Source organism: Pantherophis guttatus, chromosome 9 (genome assembly GCF_059756535.1).
Source record: "Pantherophis guttatus breed Tessera chromosome 9, ASM5975653v1, whole genome shotgun sequence".
Taxonomy (NCBI): domain Eukaryota; kingdom Metazoa; phylum Chordata; class Lepidosauria; order Squamata; family Colubridae; genus Pantherophis; species Pantherophis guttatus.
Genome location: NC_142071.1, coordinates 21117094 through 21138290, shown reverse-complemented (window position 1 = coordinate 21138290; position 21197 = coordinate 21117094). Strand labels below are relative to the sequence as shown.

Genomic DNA, 21197 nt, shown 5'->3' with positions numbered 1-21197 from the left:
ACCCCCAGCAGCCCAACCCTGCCCTCTTCCCGCTTCTGTGACACCCTCTACCCTCTCCACTTTTGGGACTCTTCTGCCCAGGCTATTTCCCCATTCATGCTCGCTCTCTCTCTCTCTCTCTCTCTCTCTCTCTCTCTCTCTCTCTCTCTCTCTCTCTCCTCCCTAGAGGAAAGTTCTTTTTGTATGCAGTTTCTGGGCCCAATTCCAGATTCTTTCCTTGTAGGAAGGATGTGTCCCTCTTGTGTGTGCGTGTGTGTGCATCAGTGTGCATGTCTGTGTGTGTTTGCAAAGGCCAACATGGCTCAGCAGCCCCAATGGCTTCTCCAGCTGCAGTGCGCTTTCAAAGCCGGGCTTAAAAGAGAATGCTGTGCAATTTTTTTGGCATTCTTTTCATCCTATTTTTAACTGCAGCTTCTTTTTTCCTTTCTCAGCCCCTTCTGTCATCCCTCCCTCCCTCCCTGTCCGTTCCCCCCCACCCCTGCAGCCACCTCCCCCGCACTCTTTCGGAAGAGATGAATGGGACTCCTTTTCTCAAAGAAAGCACATCTGCTGGAGATGGGGAGGGGAGGCTCAGAGGTTTGGAAAAGGAAAACAGCAGGAGAAAGGGGCACAACTACACGGGCACCTCTCAGGCCTTCTCCGTTTCCCTACCAAGGGGCATCGGAAAGAAACAGAGGAGTCAAGGCTATGGATGAAATGCAAATTAGAGAGAGAAAGAGGGGGGAGAATGGAGGGAAAGAGGGAGGGAGGGAGAAAGAGAGAGGGAGGGAGGGAAAGGAGAGGTAGGAAGAAAGAGATGTGAGAAGGAGGGAGAAAGAGAGAAAGGGGAGAGAGAAAGAGCAAGACAGAGAAAGAGGAGAGAGAGGAAGAGTGAGAGAAAAGAGAGAGGAAGAGAAAGAGAGGGGGAGGGAGGGAGGGAAAGAGGGAGGGAAGGAAAAAGAGAGAGGGTGGGAGAAAGTGGGAGATGAAGAAAGAGATGGAAGGAGAGAGAGAGAGAAAGGAGAGGTGACGAAAGAGATGTGAGAAGGAGGGAGAAAGAGAGAAAGGGGGGAGAGAGAAAGAGCAAGACAGAGAAAGAGGAGAGAGAGGAAGAGTGAGAGAAAAGAGAGGAAGAGAAAGAGTGAGAGAAAAAAGAGGGGGAGGGAGGGAGAAAGAGGGAGGGAGGGAGAAAGTGGCAGATGGAGAAAGAGAGGGAAGGAGAGAGACAAAGGAGAGGTAGTAAGAAAGAGATGTGAGAAGGAGGGAGAAAGAGTGGGGAGAGAGAAAAAGAGCAAAACAGAGAAAGAGGAGAGAGAGAAAGAATGAGAGAAAAGAGAGAGGAAGAGAGAGAGAGAGGGAGAAAGAGATGAAGCCATGGGAGGCAAGAAAAAACTACCCTTTGACTTGCACATGGCAGTCAAACGAAGTGCTAGGCAATAAAAACTCATTTGTACACTATGGATTATGCAGCTGCCTAGCTTCATTCATAGTCTCCCCCCCCCCAAATCTCTCTCTCTTTCTCTATCTGCCTTTTTTCCTGCCTACTGTCCTGTGCCCAAGACCAGCCCGGAGCCATTGGCAGCCGTTGGGTAGGATGCTGCCCGAGAATTCTGCATGAATGACTGAAGTCTTTCTCTCTTGGCTTCTCGTCCTCCCTTGGCTGTGGGGGGGCGGGGGGGGCGGTGTCTGTGAGTGGAAGGGGGCCTCCCTCACAAAAGCCCCTGTTCAGGCATCTGATTCAGCCTGGAGTCTCTGGCTGCTGCTGGTCTCCACACCCAGTTTCTACCATTGTGTGTGATTTCCCCGTTTGCCCATGTGAATTTACTTGGCCAGTGACCTTTGGGGGATATTTCCACCTTCCTACAATCCTTTGAATAGCTCTTGCATTTTGAGATGAGCAAGGGGCAACTGATAAGTAGAAAACCTACTCCCTGCAGTCACTTCTTCCCTAGCAATGGGTTGCAAGAAATGAATGGGTTGCATGGTTGTTTTTTTTTTAAACCGTTTATTTATACAGTAGTGGCCAAAATTGTGGAAACCTTTTGGGAAAAGTGTATTTTTGAGGTTTGATGGCTAATAACACCACTTTTTTTGGGAGTTTCAGGATAATCCTATTCCACTGCTGGAATAGCCTGGGAATAGCCCAGACCTTAACCCAATTTAAAATCTATGGAGCCGACTAAAGAAACTTGTTAGTCAGAAGCAACCCAGCAATAAAACCCAGTTAATAGAAGCAATCCTTCAATCTTGGTTTCACATAATAACAGCTATGGAACTAAAAGACTTGGTTCACTCCATGGGAAGACGTTGTAAGGCCGTAATTCATGCTAAAGGTTACCCAACTAAGTATGAACTGACATGGTGATAATTTTTGTATATCTCATTTTTTCTATGGTTCTATGGTTCTATGGTTTCTATGGATAATTTTTGTATATCTTGTTTTTTCTACGTGTTTCACTTTTCTTCTTTATACTGCAACTGCTATTCTAATAGCAAACCTTCATAAAAGTTATTGCATTACGTTCTTGATTAAATTATCTTTCCATTGATATATAATTTTATGGTACTATTTCAAAAAAAGTGGTGTTATTAGCTAGTTTTAGAAAATACACTTTTCCCAAAAGGTTTCCACAATTTTGGCCACTGCTGTATATTTTCACATTACATACGTAAGTGCTTAATGAACAGCGTATTGTCTGGATCAATTTATTTATATATAATAATATTTTTCCACTCCCAATTTCTACCTCTCCTATCCAACCATTTATAAAACAAGTCCCATGTTCGAAAATATTCTGTATCTTCTTTTTCTTTTATTTTTAGTGTCAATCTGTCTATTTCTGCACAATCTAATTTTTTTTTAAATTACATCATCCAGGTTGCATGGATTTCTTAAGGGGGCATCTCAGCCCCCCATTCCAAGATGTTTGGAAAAGCTCTTATTCACAGTAGGATGTAGGTAGTCCTCAATTTATGACCATTGTTGGGATCAAAAATTCCATTGCTAAGCAAAGCAGTTGTTAAGGGAGTTACAACCAATTTGACAAACTTTTGCCATTATTGCTCCATGAGTAATGGAGCAAATCTGGCATCCCAGGATTCCCATGTATTTTACCAGCCCATTTTGCTATACAAATTCATGGAGACTTAATCCTAAACCTAAGTGGATTTGCCCCCCAATGGGATTTTACCAGGAAACGTAGATAAGGCAGGCTCAAAAAGTCAGCACCCTCTTAAGCATACTTGTGCGCTCGAAATCCATTGGCAATGTCAATTTTGCTCTCTGAATTCATGGAGACCTAACCAAGGGTGAAATCCAGCCGGTTCTGACATGTTCTGGAGAACCGGTAGCGGAAATTTTGAGCAGTTCGGAGAATTGACAAATACGACCTCTGGCTGGTCCCAGAGTGAGGTGGGAATGGAGATTTTGCAGTATCCTTCCCCTGGAGTGGGGAGGGAATGGAGATTTTGCAGTATTCTTCCCCTGCCATTCCCATCAAGCCACGCCCACCAAGCCACACCACATCATGTCCACCAAGCCATGCCCACAGAAGCTGTAGTAAAAAAAATTGGATTTCACCACTGGCCTAACCCTAAATGGATTTGCCTCCCCCCAATGGGATTTTCCCATGTATTTTCCCAGGAAACATAGATAAGGAGCCTTGATAGTACAGTGGAGGAGCCTTGATAGTACAGTAGTCTAAGCACCCTGTTATTAACACAGCTGCCTGCAATTACTGCTGGTTCGAATCTCTCCAAGGCTCAAGGTTGACTCAGCCTTCCATCCTTTCTAAGGTAGGTAAATTGAGGACCCAGTTTGTGGGGGCAATAAGCTGACTTTGTATAAATATACAAAAGTATGAAGGCTATTGCTTAACGCATTGTAAGCCGCCCTGAGTCTCTGGAGAAGGGCGGCATATAAATCAAATGAAAAAAAATAAATAAATAAGGCAGGCACGAAAAGTCGGTGGCGTCCTAAGCATAGCCATGCGCTCCGAATCCGTTGGCAATCTCCATTTTGCTCTCCAAATTCATGGAGACCTAACCCTAACCCTAAGTGGATTTTCCCCATAAAATGGGATATAACATAGCAGGACTGTGCAAAGATTCCATTTGAAACAAATTTAATTGAACCTTATTCCATAGGTCTTGTACACAGTGATAGATATGATTGGGGATGATATAATACTCTTTGAAGTTACACTTTTACATAATTCTTTCAAAAATATTGGATTTGGAGTAAGGATAGACCAAATAAAAATGGAGCAAGTCCAACTCTTGCCAGGCCTGGGATGAGTTAATCCCCCAAAAGTTACTCTGAGACAGTTGTCTGGAAGCAATAAGCACATTCATATCTTGTGCGCTGATTCAGCTTTTAAAAATGCATCTTTTTATTTAGCCTGCTATTTGGGATATGCGTGCAATGTGCTAAATTTTAGTTTGTGTCCATCACGATCTGTACCTATTGACCGATAATTACTGTCCAATACATATCCTGCCAGTTGTCAGAGTTTAACAATGGTTGTTGCATGCTGGCTGTGGATGAAGATATAAACCATGGTTTGTCTAAGCAAACTCAGCTGTAAGAAGCAGGCAGTAACTCCTGTATTGTGGGAATAACGTTGCTCATTCAAGCTAGCTTGTCCTTTTAAGAAAAAAAAAAAACTTGGTAGGCCGAAAAAGGACTTCCTCTCGGGTTTTATCATGAATGGGAATGACTTGATCTGTGTGTTTGGTGCCAAACTAGTGGAAAATGTGTGTGTGTGTGAGAGAGAGGGTGGGGGGAAGAGAGAGAGAGAGAGAGAGAGAGAGAGAGAGAGAGAGAAGGGTGGGAATGTTGGAGGGGGCTGAAACCCTGAAAATAACTCAGGCTTTCCTCCCTGCACCCCCCCTCTACTTTTTTGGCAGCCTGGAACCATTCTCTTGCCAGATGTTCATTGTGTTTATAGCTGCTGCAGAGGAGACCAAACTTTCTCATTACTATTTCTCTCTGTCCTTCCCCCTTTCTCCCTCTCTTAACCTGAAGCCAGGGAGTTCAGCTTAGAGGATGCAGCTGGAGAAGGGCTGATTTGGGCAAAGGGGGAAAAAAAAGTGAATGAAACAGTTGGAGGGGAAAGACAGACAGAGAGAGAGAGAGAGGCGGAGAGGGAGGGCTGTGCTTCCCCCCTCCCCTGCCATCCCATTCAGCTAATCCTTCCACCACACCCACTCTCAGCAAAGTCTTTCCAAATACACGTGTAAGGGATACGCACGCACACACGCAGAGGAGGGGAAGAAAAAAGGAAAAGAAAAACACAAGCAGATTTTTTTTTTTAAATTTCAGAAAGTAAACATTCAGGCCATGGGGGTCTGGAGGTTATGGGAAAGGAGGAAACTATCGACTAATCAGGCAGGCACACACTTCCCTTCCTGAAATAAACCAGAAAGCTTTGCTTTACACAGGAGTCCTCCGAGGTTAACCCTGGATTTGCCAACAAAGCTGCATGCGACGGCTGGGAGGAGAGAGAAGGCAGAAACTCCGATCTGCTGGTTGTCAGTTGTCATAACCAGTGGCCCTTTCCCCACACACAAGCCCTGCGCTCAAATGTCTTGATAGCAAGCAAGCTCTACTGCCTCATGACTTCCTACCTGGATTGCAGGTAGATGAAGTTTCTGGGACATTGAATACGAAAAGTGCAACAGTTGCTGGTAAATCAAGAAGGCTTGTGATAATTCTTGAGATCTTCATGGAGGATGGATGGATGGGGAGGAAGGAAATGAGGGAGCGAGGGAGAAGGAGGAAAGAAGGGAAGGAAGGAAGGAGGAAGGAAGGAAGGAAGGAAGGAAATTAGAGAGCGAGGGAGAAGAAGGAAGAAAAAAGAAGGAAGGAAATGAGGGAGCGAGGGAGAAGAAGGAAAGAAGGGAAGGAAGGAAGGAGGAAGGAAGGAAGGAAGGAAAAAAATTAGAGAGCGAGGGAGAAGAAGGAAGAAAAAAAGAAGGAAGGAAATGAGGAAGGAAGGAAGGAAGGAAGGAAGGAAGGAAGGAAGGAAGGAAGGAAGGAAGAGCCGAGGTGGCGCAGTGGTTAGAGTGCAGTACTGCAGCTACTTCAGCTGACTGCTAGTTCAGCAGATCAGCGGATCAAATCTCACCGGCTCAAGGTTGACTCAGCCTTCCATCCTTCAGAGGTGGGTAAAATGAGGACCCAGATTGTTGGGGGCAATAGGTTATTTAGTATACTGTCTTTGGTGTAAGCCGCCCAGAGTCCTCGGAGAGTGGGCGGCATAGAAATATGACAAAGAAAGAAAGAAAGAAGGAAGGAAGGAAAGAAAAAAATTAGGGAGTGAGGGAGAAGAAGGAAGGAAGGAAGGAAGGAAGGAAGGAAGGGAATTTGGGAGTTTCTATTCGTTGAGCAAGGCTCTGTACAATAACAAAATGCATATGTGAAAGTTTCTAACAGAATACCGTGTTTCCCTGAAAATAAGACCCCGTCTTATACTTTTTGAACACCGAAATAGACGCTTGGCCTTATTTTCATGGAGGTCTTATTGTTTTGGGGCGCATAGAGCAAGACGGGGCTCCCCTTGCCATCTTACCTGATTTCCAGATCTGTCTCCCTAACCCTAACTAGAGGAAATGGTGGGGACCAGTTGCGCATACGCTTAAATATTTTCAGGGAGGGGTTATTTTCGGGGAGGGGTTATTTTGGAGGAGTTATTTTAGCGCATGCGCTCAAAAGCCCGATTGGGCTTATTATCAGGGGATGTCTTATTTTCAGGGAAACATGGTAGCTTATGTCTTTGGTACAAATATATTTCCAATATTACAAAAGAGATACTGGTAAGAATCATTCCATTCTGCTTGATTCCTCTTTATCAGTGTTCATTTGTAGTGGTTTCAATCTCCTTTCTATCCTAATGCACATTTCTTTTTTAAAGCAGAACATCCCACATTTTTTAAACATTTCTTTTCACTGTGCATCACTTTTTAACGTTTGTTGCAACCAACCCTACATTTTTTTGTCCGCATCTTGCTTTTTTTTTTTTAAAAAAAGAATAACTTTTCAGCATATCTTTGTCTGCAAATGAAATTGGGAGACTGGCAAATTAATCCTTTTGAGTTTTGTTTAAAAAAACAAACTACAGTCGTAGAAAAATTTTCAGAGAGCCTCCTTACAGATCCACATCTTTCTTGTAGGATTTTTTTTTTTAAGAGGCTTTTTCAGGCTAGGTCAATTGTGATGAATTTCCCAAGGAATTAAGCAACATTTAGATCTTGCAGCTGCTACATCTGAGTTCGAAGGACATCCCACAATTGTGGTCAGACTGAGAAAGTAGGGAAAAAGGTTTTCGTTATTTGAAAGTGAATGAGGTGGGCCTTGGGTTGCTCTGCCATGGGACAGTCATAGGATGAATTTTATTACTGGAACCATTTATGCGAGCCTTCAAAAGACTTTTAAAACCATGTGGTTTTCTTCATCTTTCAAAAAATTGTATTCTGGGGGACTTAAAAAAAATATGTTTGGAACAATTTCTGCATAAGCAGTCGAGAGTAAGGGACAAGCTTTTCTAAAAAGCATTCATTATTAATCCCATAACAAGGCAACTAACAGGGATTGGGCCAGGGATGAAATCCAAAATTTTTCCCTACCGGTTCTGTGGGCGTGGCTTGGTGGGCATGGCAGGGAAAGGATATTGCAAAATCTCTATTCCCTCCCCTCCTGGGGGAAGGATATTGCAAAATCTCCATTCCCACCCCACTCTGGGGCCAGAGGTGGTATTTGCCGGTTCTCCGAACTACTCAAAATTTCTGCTACCGGTTCTCCAGAACCTGTTAGAACCTGCTGGATTTCACCCCTGATTGGGTGCATCCTAGATTATGCTATAAAACGAAGTAATTCCATGCCAAATCTGTATCAGAATCCTTTGGAATGTGCAAAAAAATTCCTTGGGAAATGCCCAGAAGCTCTTCAGAAAAGGAGTTGAAGGGAAAGCAATATTGTGTCTCTATATAGCATAAAAAATGGATGCAATGGTTCAGTGGCTAAGATGCTGAGCTTGTTGATCAGAAAACTCAACAGTTCAGCGGTTCGAATCCCTGGTGCCGCATAACGGGGTGAGCTCCCGTTACTTGTCCCAGCTTCTGTCAATTTAGCAGTTCGAAAGCATGTAAAAAATGCAAGTAGAAAAATAGGGACCACCTTTGGTGGGAAGGTAACAGCGTTCTGTCCGTCTTTGGCGTTGAATCATGCCGGCCACATGACCACGGAGACGTCTTCGGACAGCGCTGGCTCTTCGGCTTTGAAACGGAGATGAGCACCGCCCCCTAGACTAGCACATAGCGAGGAGAACCTTTACTTTACCTTTTTATACAGCATAAATAAAAATATGCATGTTGATGACTACATCTATATCTTTATCTGGTCTAGTTAGCTAGTTATCTCAGCCCAGAAGCTTAGTTGGAACAGCTTTGGGTTTTGGGGGTGGTTTTTGCTTTCAGTGGATATTTCTTGGTTCAAATTCTAGCTGTAGGAAAAATTGGTAAGTATGTGTTTGTGTGTGTATTCTTGATGTACTTCACCAAATGATTAGATTGATCACATTAGATTAACAGAGTTGGAAGGGACCTTGTAGGTCATCTAGTCTACCCCCCACCCAAGCAGGAGATCCTACACCATTTCTGATAGATGGCAGTGCAGCCTCTTCTTGAAAGTCTCCAGGGATGAAGCTCCCACAACTTCTGAAGGAAACTTCTGTTCCATCGGTTGATTGCTCCCACTGTCAGAAAATGTTTCCTTATTTCCAGGTTGAATCTCTCCTTGACCAGTTTCCATCCATTATTCCTTTTCTGGCCTTCGGGTGCCTTGAAAAATAGCTTGACCCCTTCCTCTCTCATGATCCCAGCTAAGTTGCCTGATCGGCAAAGTCTTTTTCTCTTTTAAATGCTTCTGACGATCCAAGCTGAGTTGCCTGATCGGCAGAGGCATTTAAAAGAAAAAAAGCCTCTGTCGATCAGGCAACTCAGCTGGGATCGTCAGAGCCTTTTAAAAGCATTTTTTACAACCTCTTCATCAAAGAGGTTGTAGAAAAAATGGTTTTAAAAGTAAATATTTTTTTAAAAAAAATTGGCCATGCCCACCCAGTCACATTACCCCCCCACCAAGCCACACCCACAGAACCGGTAGTAACAAATTTTTAGATTTCACCACTACTCCAGTCCCCTAATCATCCTGGTTGCTTTTCTCTGCACTTTTTCTAGAGTCTCCACACCAGTGTAGTGACCAAAACTGGATGCAGTACTCTAGGTGTGGTCTTACTAAGGCTTTACAGAGTGGCATTAGTACCTCCCTAGATCTTGATTGTATCCCTCTGTTAATGCAGTTTAGGATTGCAGTGGCTTTTTTGGCTGCCTCTGCACACTGCTGGCTCATATTTAGCTGGTTGTCCACTAAGACTCCAAGATCCCTCTCACACTCACTGCTATTAAGCCTGGTTTCAAGCCTGGTAAAGAAGCTCTCCTATTTTCTCTTCTTTTAAAGTTGAAAACAATATGGTGCTTTTTGCCAACATCCTACCCAGAAGTAGCATTCAGCCAGTTCAGACCAGTTCGCTTGAACTGGTAGCGGAAATTGCGGGTGGGCCCGCCTGGGTGGGCCTGCTTAACCACTCCAGCTCTATGCCATCCTATTTAGGCACATTTATGAGGCCGGGCGCTTGCGTGGAAGGCAGGCGCACGCGCAAACCAGTAGTAACATAATCTGAAACCCACCGCTGAATTCCTACCTTCTTCCTATTGTATTATGACACAGTCCTTCCAGGAAAAACTGAAAGAGATACAACATGTTGTAAATAGCTCAGTGCTCTTGCGATTGCCACATTGTCAATGCATCAAGTAAGTTCAGCCTAAACTTATTTCGGAATCAAAAGCTCAGCAGTAGAAGATTCTTATTAAATTGGAGCTGATTTTACCTGATCTTCATATCAATAGTTGCCTTGCAAGGCAGACCATAAGTAGTTTTTTCAAACTGGCCTTTCCAACTGGGAAGCGAATGTTTCCTCTCCCAGTTCCTCCTGCCTGTCACTTCATTAATGTTTCAGATGTTTATAAATAAGACGATCTGGTTAGCTTTTAGTCTAGGTCTCCTGGGAAGCCTCCCCATAAAACACTTAAGAAGTTTAGGAAAACGTTGCTCTGTAATAAATTCCACTATTCTTATTTTTTTTCTCTCTCCTGAGTTCTGTTAACCAGTTGATTATGGAATTTATAGAATTTGTTTCCATAACAATCTCAGGATAAATATTTGCAAATAACCCCAAGAAGAATGCAATGACTGCCCAACTCTCTTTGCTAACTCATACATTTGTGGGGAAAAAACCCAAAAACTTTATCCATCCAAGCTGAAGAAGCTGATTCTGAACTACAGACTGCCGTTGTAAGTATTTAGGTTGTATATTATTATTTTTTCTCATCTGATTGCTTCTATGTAGAGGAATTGGAATATAGCTTTGGGGTAGGAGCAGGCGTAGGCTGCTGGGGTTCGTGAGAACCTCTAGCTAAGATTCTGTGCAGTTCGGAGAAGCCCCAAATCCCACTCCTGGCTGGCCCTGCTCACCCACCCCTCCCTCCCCCTCCCAAGAGTCCCCACGCAGCCTGTTTTGGATGCAGGTAAGTGCAGAGCGCACATGGAGGCTCAGGGAGGGTGAAAAACAGGCCTACCAGAAGTTCAGAAAGACCTATTTCCAGCCTCCAGAGGGTCTCTGGAGCCTGGGGAAGCCATTTTCACCCTCCCGGAGGCTCAAGGAAAGCCTCCGGAGCCTGGGGAGGGCAAAAACACCCCCCTGCCATGGTGCAGGAGGCCAACTAGGCCACACCCACCATGGCCACGCCCACCCATCAACCAGGCAGAGAACCCCTTGCTAAAATTTTTGAAGCCCACCCCTGGGTAGGAGTTGACCTTGTGCGTGCTGATCACAAAATTGCCAATCGTAGTTTAATTGGGAGTGTATAGTTAGTTGATGTGGTGGTATATATCATATGTTAAACTATATTGGAGGGGCCAGTCTTCACTCCTTCCCAATGTTTCCTTTCTTTCAATTGTAGGTCTAACCTTTATAACGGATACACCAGTGTCCAATTCCATACTCTGACCACTAGGGGCAGCATGATCTACTTGATCGAACAAGAGTTTAAGTCTTAATGTATTTTGACAAGGGTAAGCCTATTAGAGGTTTAGCAAATAAATCATATTAGCTTTATGACTGTAACTATGGACCTTTAGGATTTCTGCCTTGTCTGCAGGAAATCCTAGTTTTCTGTTGACTCTGGTGAAAGCTCAATCTTTCTGCCACCTCTCACTTGGAGATCATCAAGTTGATGATGTTGTAAGGCAGTTAATTGCATGCACAAACTGTGTCAAACTCCCTTTCTAATACATTGGCTGTTGTATTTCTACAAGTCAGATTTATCTATTTATAATTATTGGGTGCCTCTTTCTTCCTCCATCCTTTGACGTCCTCTGTGGAATAATTTTTGGATTATTTCTTCCGTGATAAGGTTTGTTGGTCAGCTCAAAATGACTTCAATACCATTAAAAATATATATATAGAGAGAGAAGCAATTGTCAAAATGCATGGGGGTCATAGGCCAGAGCTGCAGAGAAAAGGCAGATTAAACTGTCAACAAGGCTGGCAATTGATGACTTTTGACCTGACTCCATGTCAGGCCTTCTATCACACACACACACTCACAGTTTCTTCACTGCACACACTGAAACTGAGCTGAAAAGGTATATTATAAATGAAGCTCAGAGTTACTTGATTGATGATAATGTGATGTGTTCATCACCAATGGCTTAATCTGTTGCTCCAAAAATCCACACTATCAGCAAGGCAGAGAGGAAAACACCTAGATTATTTATTTAGGAGGCCTGGTGGTGCAGTAATTAAAGTACAATTTTGAAGGCAAACTCTGCCCCAGTCATGAGTTTGATCCTGATGGGGCTTGCTCAGCCTTCCATCCTTCCAAGGTTGGTAAAAGGAGGATCCAGATTGCTGGGGGTAATGTGCAAATAATGCTTTCAATTGTAAACCATCCATTTGGCTGTAAAGTAGTAAGAGGCAGTTTGTAAGCCTAAAACTTTGAAGAGCCTTGGTGGCGCAGCAGAATAAAGCACTGTTAAGTAGCACCAGCTGCCTGCAATTACTGCAAGTTCAAATCTCACTAGGCTCAAGGTTGACTCAGCCTTCCATCCTTCCGAGGTAGATAAAATGAGGACCCGGATTGTGGAGGCAATAAGATGACTTTGTATAAAAAAAGAACACCGCTTAGGGGGGGCCGAAAGCCCTACTAAGCAGGTATATACAAAAGTATGAAGGCTATTGCTTAACGCATTGTAAGCCATCCTGAGTCTCTGAAGAAGGGCGGCATATAAATTGAACCAATAAATAAACAATAAATAAATAAAACACTATTGCTATTTATTTATTTCAATTTCTATGGCCACTCACGTCAACTTTGTTGTTTTGTTGTCCGTTCACTACTTAGTGAATGGTAACTAAGTAGTGAACGGACAACAAAACAACAAATAACAGGAACCATCATCATTTAACGACTCCATAATCCCTTGCAGAGTGGAGTCTGGGCAACTGAATGGAGTTGAGTGTTTACTGGCCAGATGCCCTTCCTGTCACCAATGCGGAGCTTTGTTCAGCAGATATATTCTCATTGTGCCCAGAGAGAGAAATATCTGCCTCTACCTAGGATCGAACTCACAGCCTCCTGATTGTGAGGCAAAACAAATAACAGGAATACCACAAGTAAAAACCATCACAGCAATCAACACAACCATCCATAGCTCCATTGTATTATTAATCTTTTGCCACCCATGTCCAGTGACATAACCAAGTCTTCAAAACCATCCCAAAGGTCACCAGGGTCAGGGCTGATCTAATCTCTCGAGAGATGATGTCCCCCAAAAAAGGGTGCCATAACAAAAATATTTCTCTTCCCGGGCCCTCCCAGATGGTACTCTTTTTAGGTACTCTGTCCTAGATTTTAATTCACAAATCCTATTTAAAAATGCTAAAATAACCCCCAAACCTACCTACCCTTCTTTTCTAATCTCTTGAATTGTTTTGCTTGGATGTACCTATCATTCCAAACTGTGCAATCAGATTAACCAAACACAATTGCTGTAGGCATTTAACATGCTACACCCAAGCAAATAAGTTTTGTTGCTTAGTTCTCCCACCCAACGGTAGTGGGGTGGAAAAGGGTGAAACCTTGATGAAATGCCTTTTGGAACACCTTGTCTCTCATGATAAGAACTCCTCCCAATTGCTTTTAGAAGACCATAAAATGTTCTTATTCTTCAGAACAAATGCTGATAGCACTGGGCTACCCTAATTAGCAAACTTAGACTGCTGATGGGTTTTCAGTGTTTCATTGTACTGCACTCTAAATTGTCTTAAGTCCTTTGAGGAATGGGCAATGTACAAATAATTTTAAAATAACAATATAATTATTAAAGCCGATTGTGATGGCCTGGTTCTTGCAACATGCTAAGATAACTGCTAGGTTTCCTATGTTGTGACCCAGGCTCAAGTACTTAGTATTAAATACAAACCAGGGGTGAAATGCTCCCGGTTCGGACCGGATCGCCCGATCCGGTAGTAATGGTGGTGGGTGGTTTGGAGAACTGGTAGCAAACATCCCTGCCCACCCCCCCATGCCCAGCTGAGCTGCGTGATCATCAGAGGCTGTTTTTTTTACTTTTAAAAGCATTTTTTCTACAACCTCTTCGGCTGAAAAAATACTTTTAAAAGTTAAAAAAAAAAGCCTCTGATGATTGTGCGGCTCAGTTGGGATCGTCAGAGGCTTTTAAAAGCATTTTTTCTACAACTTCTTTGGCCGAAGAGGTTGTAGAAAAAATGCTTTTAAAAGCCTCTGACAATCCCATCTGAGTTGCCTGATCATCAGAGGCTTCTAAAAGAATTTTTTTCTGCACCCTTTTCAGCTGAAGAGGTTGTAGAAAAAAATGCTTTTAAAAGTAAAAAAAAAAAAAGTTGGCCACACCCACCCAGTCACATTAAACCCCCCAAGCCACGCCCACAGAACCGGTAGTAACAAATTTTAGATTTCACCCCTGATACAAACAGTTCGAAAACAAACAGACTTTATTAGAACAGCTGAGAATTAACTCATTCTCAGCGTAGTCCAAACTAAATTAAAGCAAATTCTTCAAAACACCATTCCTCAGTTTATCACCGACCTTGGGATAATTAGGCAAACTGCCAAAGGCTTTTCCTGGCAAAAGTTCAGAAGCAGAAGACGCCTACAAGAAATGAATACAGTGAGACAAGAACCAATTCTCTCAACGTTGTTTTCCGGCAAAGAGGCCAAGAGCCATCATTGCTGGTCTGTTTTAAGCCTTATGGGAGAGGCCAATCATCTCTTGGCCCTACTCCTGAGTTGTTCTCTCTGCTTTATCTGCTCCTGCCTTCTGGCAGCTCTTTTCATACGTGCACTAGGAACAGGCTCCTCCTGTTCCTCTGCCTCTCTACTGTCAGCCTCTGGAAGCTCCGAAGTCCGCACATCACTCCCCGATGGCCCTGGCCCCATCTCTGCCTCTGACGCAGAGTCCTCATCCGGGCCTTCCCCAGCCTCTAGGACTGGCCCCTGTTCTTCCTCAGCCTCATCGCTGTCCGACTCCACTGTCAGCTCCGCAGGCTGCTGGCAGACCACAACATCCTACAACATAATAAACCATCTTCAAACCTGAAATGAATGACATTTTCCCAATTTATAATATCAAACATCTCACAGATGGTTTTAACTGGTTTTCCTGCATTTTGCAGAGAATCTGTATGGTCCTTACCAATTTTTCAGAATGAGGGGAGGTACTGCTCTCTATTTACTATTTCTTCTCTTTCATCATTTTTGCCCAACAGGATTTATTGAATGAATGAATGAATGAATGAACGAGTGCAGGCAGGCAGCCAGGCATGAATGAATTAATGAATGGGTTTATTAATGGTTGTGAATAAGGAATGGGGAGGAAATTCGTTCCGTCTGAATTTTCACACAAATTTGCCCCATTGCTGAAAATTTCATACTTCTGTACCAAAATCTCTTTTTTCCCACAGACTATCAGAATAGGGTGATGTATTTACAAACCAAGGCGTATGTTGGTGAATCAGAAAAATGTATATATCAAAGTTTGCAAAACAGGCACATTGGGGAAAGCTTCATAGATCTATTAAAATGCATTTATTTGAAAATAAAACCCCCAAACATTAATGTGTTAGTTGCTGTATGAGTATGTCTGGATGCTAGAATGAAAGAGGAAACAAGGTTGACTCAAATTTGTAGGTTGAGGAAGAAACGAGAAAGAATACATAAATGAAATTTATGAATAGGTAAAGGTAAAGGTTCCCCTCGCACATATGTGCTACTAATTCCCGACCTAGGGGGCGATGCTCATCTCCGTTTCAAAGCCGAAGAGCCAACACTGTCCGAAGATGTCTCTATGGTCATGTGGCCGGCATGACTAAATGCCAAAGGCGCACGGAACGCTGTTCTCTTCCCACCAAAGGTGGTCCCTATTTTTCTACTTGCATTTTTTACGTGCTTTCAAACTACTAGGTTGGCAGAAGCTGGGACAAGTAACGGGAGCTCACCCCGTTACGCGCACTAAGGATTTGGACCGCTGAACTGGCGACCTTTCAATCAACAAGCTCAGCATCTTAGCTACTGAGCCACCGCGTCCCTAAATTTATGAATGAAATACATAAATGAAATTTCAGAGGCTTGCTCATTACTCTTTGGAGGGATAAGCTCTGATGGGGAAACTGAAAGTATTGCTGCAACGGTAAATAAAAACTGAAAGCATAAAGCTTTGGATCCACATTCAGGAGACTCCAGAAGCTACATTTTGCAATTTGAAAACAACTGGCAATGAAAATAGAGGAACCATTGGTGTGATTCCATCTGGATTGAGATATTTTCCTGGGGGATGGAGAGAGAGAAAGAGAGAGAGAGAGTTAATCAGGCGATCAGCCTGGGGAGAGAAGCGTGTTATTTAATTAGTTTTACAATGCCTTGACTTGGAGGCACATGGTGCTTCTAATCGAAGTGGATAGATGTTCTCTTCGCTGGCTAATTGTTCAGAAATAGCAGGCCTTTTGTTCAGCCTCCGCATGGGGTATGTGATCTTTCTCTGCCTACGGGCTGCCCCCGTGTTTATAATTTTAGATTGATCTATTATATATATATATATATATATATATATATATATATATATATATATATATATATATATATAAATAAATATAAAGCAGAACAAGAGCTGCATTGTTGTGTGGCCAAGATCACAGTCCAAGAAAACCACCCCAAGAAACCCAAACACGTGTGGAGGCAGACTGCTCAGCTGTTAGTTCCCTTGGAGAGCAGATCTACCAAATTGAGGCCAGTGGAAATGGCAAATTTTCCAACACCAAATGCAGTAAAGGAGCTCATAGAACGAGGACTCGGAAGTGTAGCTCGTGAGAGTCACAACCCTCTCTCTCTCTCCCTCTCTCTCTCTCTCTCTCTCTCTCTCTCTCCCTCCCTCCCTCCCTCCCTCCCCCCTCCCCCCCTCTTTCTCATTTTTAGTGCAGCGATGAAACACTTAGCATACAAAAAGTCCATGTTGAATTATGGACAGCAAATATTACTGAACACTAGAATTCTAAAAGTCAGGTGACTCTGAGTTCTAGTCCTGTTTTAAGCATGAAAGCCAGTTGGGTAACTTTGGGCCAATCACTAGGCGGCTGTGAGTTCTTTACTTTTCTTTACTTTACTTTTATTTGATTTATATACCGCCCTACTCCCGAAGGACTCAGGGCGGTGCACAGCCAACAATACAATACATACATACAAAATTAATGTGCAGAATAAAATCAAATTAAATAGTTTTGGCCTAGACAGATTAAAACCCCAATCAATTTAAAACAAATTTAAACATTTGAATATATAAAATACTAAAAATATTAAAAATTTATTTTTTTAAAAAAAGAGGGAGCAAATTAGGCCAGGCCCACCTGGTGAAATAAAAAGGTCTTTAGAGCGAGGCGGAAGGTGCGCAGATCCGGGATCCTCCGTATCTCCGGGGGGAGCTCGTTCCAGATAGTAGGTGCCCCCACAGAGAAGGCTCTCCCCCTGGGGGCCGCCAGCCCATTGAGCTCTATGGGCTAGTTCTAGGCAAGAAAGTTGGCTGGGTGACTTTGGGCCAATCACCAGGAGATGGTGAATTCTAATCCTGCCTTAGGCATGAAAAGTTGGCTGGGTGACTTTGGGCCAATCACTAGGCGACTGTAAGTTCTAGGCATGAAAGCTGGCTGGGTGACTTTGAGCCAATCACTCTCTCCCAGCCCAACTCACCTCACAAGTGGGTAAAATAGCAGGAGGAAGGCGTATTGCATATGTTCACTGCCTTGAATTATTTATAAAAATATTTGTTGTTGTTGTTAGTTGCGAAGTTGTGTCCGACCCATTGCAATCCCATGGACAACGTTCCTCCAGGCCTTCCTGTCCTCTACCATCCTCTGGAGTCCATTTAACATCATGCTGATATAAGGCACAATATAAATAAAAAAATATTGTTCTGGGCTGTTTTTTTTTTCCTGCTGGAAGCAAAATTTTGACTGAGATTTGTGAAACTGTCCCGGTCACCTTGGATCAATGTCGTATTTTCCAAATTACATTTCTATGGCACATTCCATTTCTGCATTACCTAGAAACATACATTTGCTGTGTATTTCTCCCGATATTTGAATTTGGTGTACACGTTATCTAGCTAATTTTTTTTTTTTAATTTGATTTATATGCCGCCCTTCTCCGGAGACTCAGGGCAGCTTACAATGCGTTAAGCAATAGCCTTCATACTTTTGTATATTTATACAAAGTCAGCTTATTGCCCCCACAATCTGGGTCCTCATTTCACCTACCTTAGAAAGGATGGAAGGCTGAGTCAACCTTGAGCCTTGGAGAGATTCGAACCAGCAGTAAATTGCAGGCAGCTGTGTTAATAACAGGGTGCTTAGACCACTGTACTATCAAGGCTCTTTGATTTGTTTTTGGAGAGCAGCTTCCTTTTTCCTACCAAGTTTTTGTGGATGCTTTCCCTGAATTTATACATTTTTTCTTTTCTTTTCACTTTTTCTTAATATGCATATTTGGGATGGCTTGTTGGAGTTCACATTATGGAAAAGTTAGAATTCAGATCACCTTGACATTTGACAGGGAAGATTTGCATAACTGCTGAGATGGAACAAAATAATGTTCCCTCCTTAGTCTTAACTGAATTGAATTGAATTGCTCTCTGTTTGAGTTTTGGTGGGCAGAACAGGGCAACAAAAATGATTAGGGGACTGGAGGCTAAAACATATGAAGAACAGTTGCAGGAACTGGGTATGTCTAGTTCGATGAAAAGGAGGACTAGGGAAGACATGATAGCAGTGTTCCAATATCTCAGGGGCTGCCACAAAGAGGAAGGGGTCAAGCTATTCTCCAAAGCATCTGAGGACAAGACAAGAAGCAATGGGTGGAAACTAATCCAGGAGAGAAGCAACCTAGAACTAAGGAGAATTTCCTGACAGTTAGAACAATTAATTACTGGAACAACTCGCCTCCAGAAGTTGTAAATGCTCCAACAATGGAAGTTTTTAAGAAGATGTTGGATAACCATTTGTCTGAAGTGGTATAGGGTTTCCTGCCTAAGCAGGGGGTTGGACTAGAAGACCTCCAAGGTCCCTTCCAACTCTGTTATTCTATTCTATTCTATTCTATTCTATTCTATTCTATTCTATTCTATTCTATTCTATTCCATTCCATTCCATTCCATTCCATTCCACTCCACTCCACTCCACTCCACTCCACTCCACTCTACTCTAATGAAAAGATGATTTCTGCCATTATTAAGGCAGATGTTGCCTATAAGATTTTGATGATTCTAATTACAAAACAGTTTTGATGTTTACCATGACTTATACTACAAAGGCATATATATATATATGTGTGTGTGTGTGTGTGTGTGTGTGTGCGATATTTTTGCAATCAGGGTTTTTTTCCTATGTTGAAAGATGTTAAAATGGCCATGGTGGGATGAAATCTCTATTCATCGCTTTCAGGCCTGTCAGACATTTTATGTTGTTTCTTCTGAGACTTATGGGAGACTGGGATAGCACTATTTCGGCCTTCTTGGACCTCTTCAGCCAGACACACCCATATTTTATGACTCCTCCCTGTAGAGGTCAAATATTTATTTCTTTTAATTCATAGGTATAAATGTGCGATATTTTTGCAATCAGGGTTTTTTTCCTATGTTGAAAGATGTTAAAATGGCCATGGTGGGATGAAATCTCTATTCATCGCTTTCAGGCCTGTCAGACATTTTATGTTGTTTCTTCTATATATATATTTAAAGAAATGGAACATAATCAGAGACGTTCCATGTCATCTGGAAATTCACTGAGATGCTCAACTATAATTCAGAAACTCTTACCTTTGATCCCACAAGCTTTGGAACCAGATTTGGGTGTCTCTGAAATACTTTCACAGCTTTACAAAGATGGGGTAGGGTGAGGGCTGCAACTTCCAGAAAATTGCAGCTATTCTCTCCAGATTCCACACCTCTATGCTGCCTGCGATATTGAGTTAATCGTTGCTTTGTTTCTGCTTGGAGATGTGCATTTTGAAGCCAGCTTCCATAGCTGCAAAATTATGCTTTTCTAAAAAAAGAGAAAGTACTTCCTGAAGATGGAGGATCTTCCAGATTCAGTGAGATTGGAGAAGCATCCTACTTAATTCCTGAGCAGAGAACCTTCCAGAAATAAGTCATAGCTATTGAAGAGTCAGATACGATACTAGGGTACAACTTAATCCATGTAATTCAAACCAGGGTTATCACCAATCCGTGGCCATTCAGAAATTCAAGGAGGTCACATAATGTGGTAGCCTACAGAACACAAGAAACAGCCAGTTAGTTAGGTGATTGATAGCTAATTCATAGCTATCTATTTTGAGTGGTAGAACCTATTCAAGGTTTTAGGCAGGATATTTACTATACTTAAAGAGTTGTTTGGGACTTTTATCCCAGACAATGCAGGAACTCAGTCAGCATGTGAAAACCCATCTTTGAACTATATGAGACAATTATCCAGAGAGCTTTTGACTATTTTGTGTGTACATGTTTTACATTTAGGAATGGAGAACTTGAGTTTTCCAACAAAGTTGGTTCAAAGAATTAATTCAAAGAGTAATAATCACTAATTTCAACTGAATCTTCCAATTGAGTCTCCAAATTGAGCCTGTGAATCAAATCAAACTGGGCGCTTCTAAATCAATTTGACAATTTAATGGATGTTTGTGCATACAAGAAGATTGTTTTCCAGATCAAATTGAAGGCTCAGTTGGGATCAAGGGTGTTTTGCACCCTTCTGATTTCCAGATGTTTCAACAGCTGAAGACTTAGTCAATATGGCCAGTGGTAGGAGATGATGAAGCTTGTGGCCAAATCAGACTTGGAGAACAACAAGGACCTCATTCTTGGGTTAAGCAGATCATTGTTAGTCTTTGTTGATGGTATCCACAAAACATATGGTAATTCCCACAGTAGTCTATGAAACATTTATCTTAGTTATCAAGGGAATCAGACTTCTTAATGCCAACTGCATGTATTAATGCGTGGGAGAAATATAGAAGAATATTAATTGTTGGTTATGATTTGTTTTCCTGGTGGGTATGAATCAAATTTTAAGAAATATTTTTTTAAAAAAAATCTTAATCCAAGTATGTTTAAACATTGAAATCTATAGTTAATGAATGTATCAAATTAATTAAAATAAAAGTGTGCAATTTTCTTTAGGACTGGACATCATTTGGACTTTGACAGAGTTTCTGGAACATTAAACATTTGTTGAGTATTATACATTTTTTTGTGCCTGGATGATACACACACATACAAATTATGCACGTTTGATGTAGTGAAGGTGAAGGTGAAGGTGCTGGCCTGGAAACCAGGAGACAGTGAGTTCTAGTCTTGCCTTCAGTGTGAAAACCAGCCGGGTGACTCACCAGGAGATGGTGAGTTCTAGTCCTGCCTTAGGCATGAAAGCTGGCTGGGTGACTTTGGGCTAATCACGAGGAGATGGTGAATTCCAGTCCTGCCTTAGGTAATGAAAGCTGGCTGGGTGACTTTGGGCCAG

General features: G+C 42.4%; 1 protein-coding gene across 1 annotated transcript in view; it reads left to right on the top strand.

Moving 5' to 3' along the window:
* The window catches only part of ETS1 (ETS proto-oncogene 1, transcription factor), a 155321-nt gene that overhangs the window by 24977 nt on the left and 109147 nt on the right, over nt 1-21197 (top strand). The window lies entirely within an intron of this gene.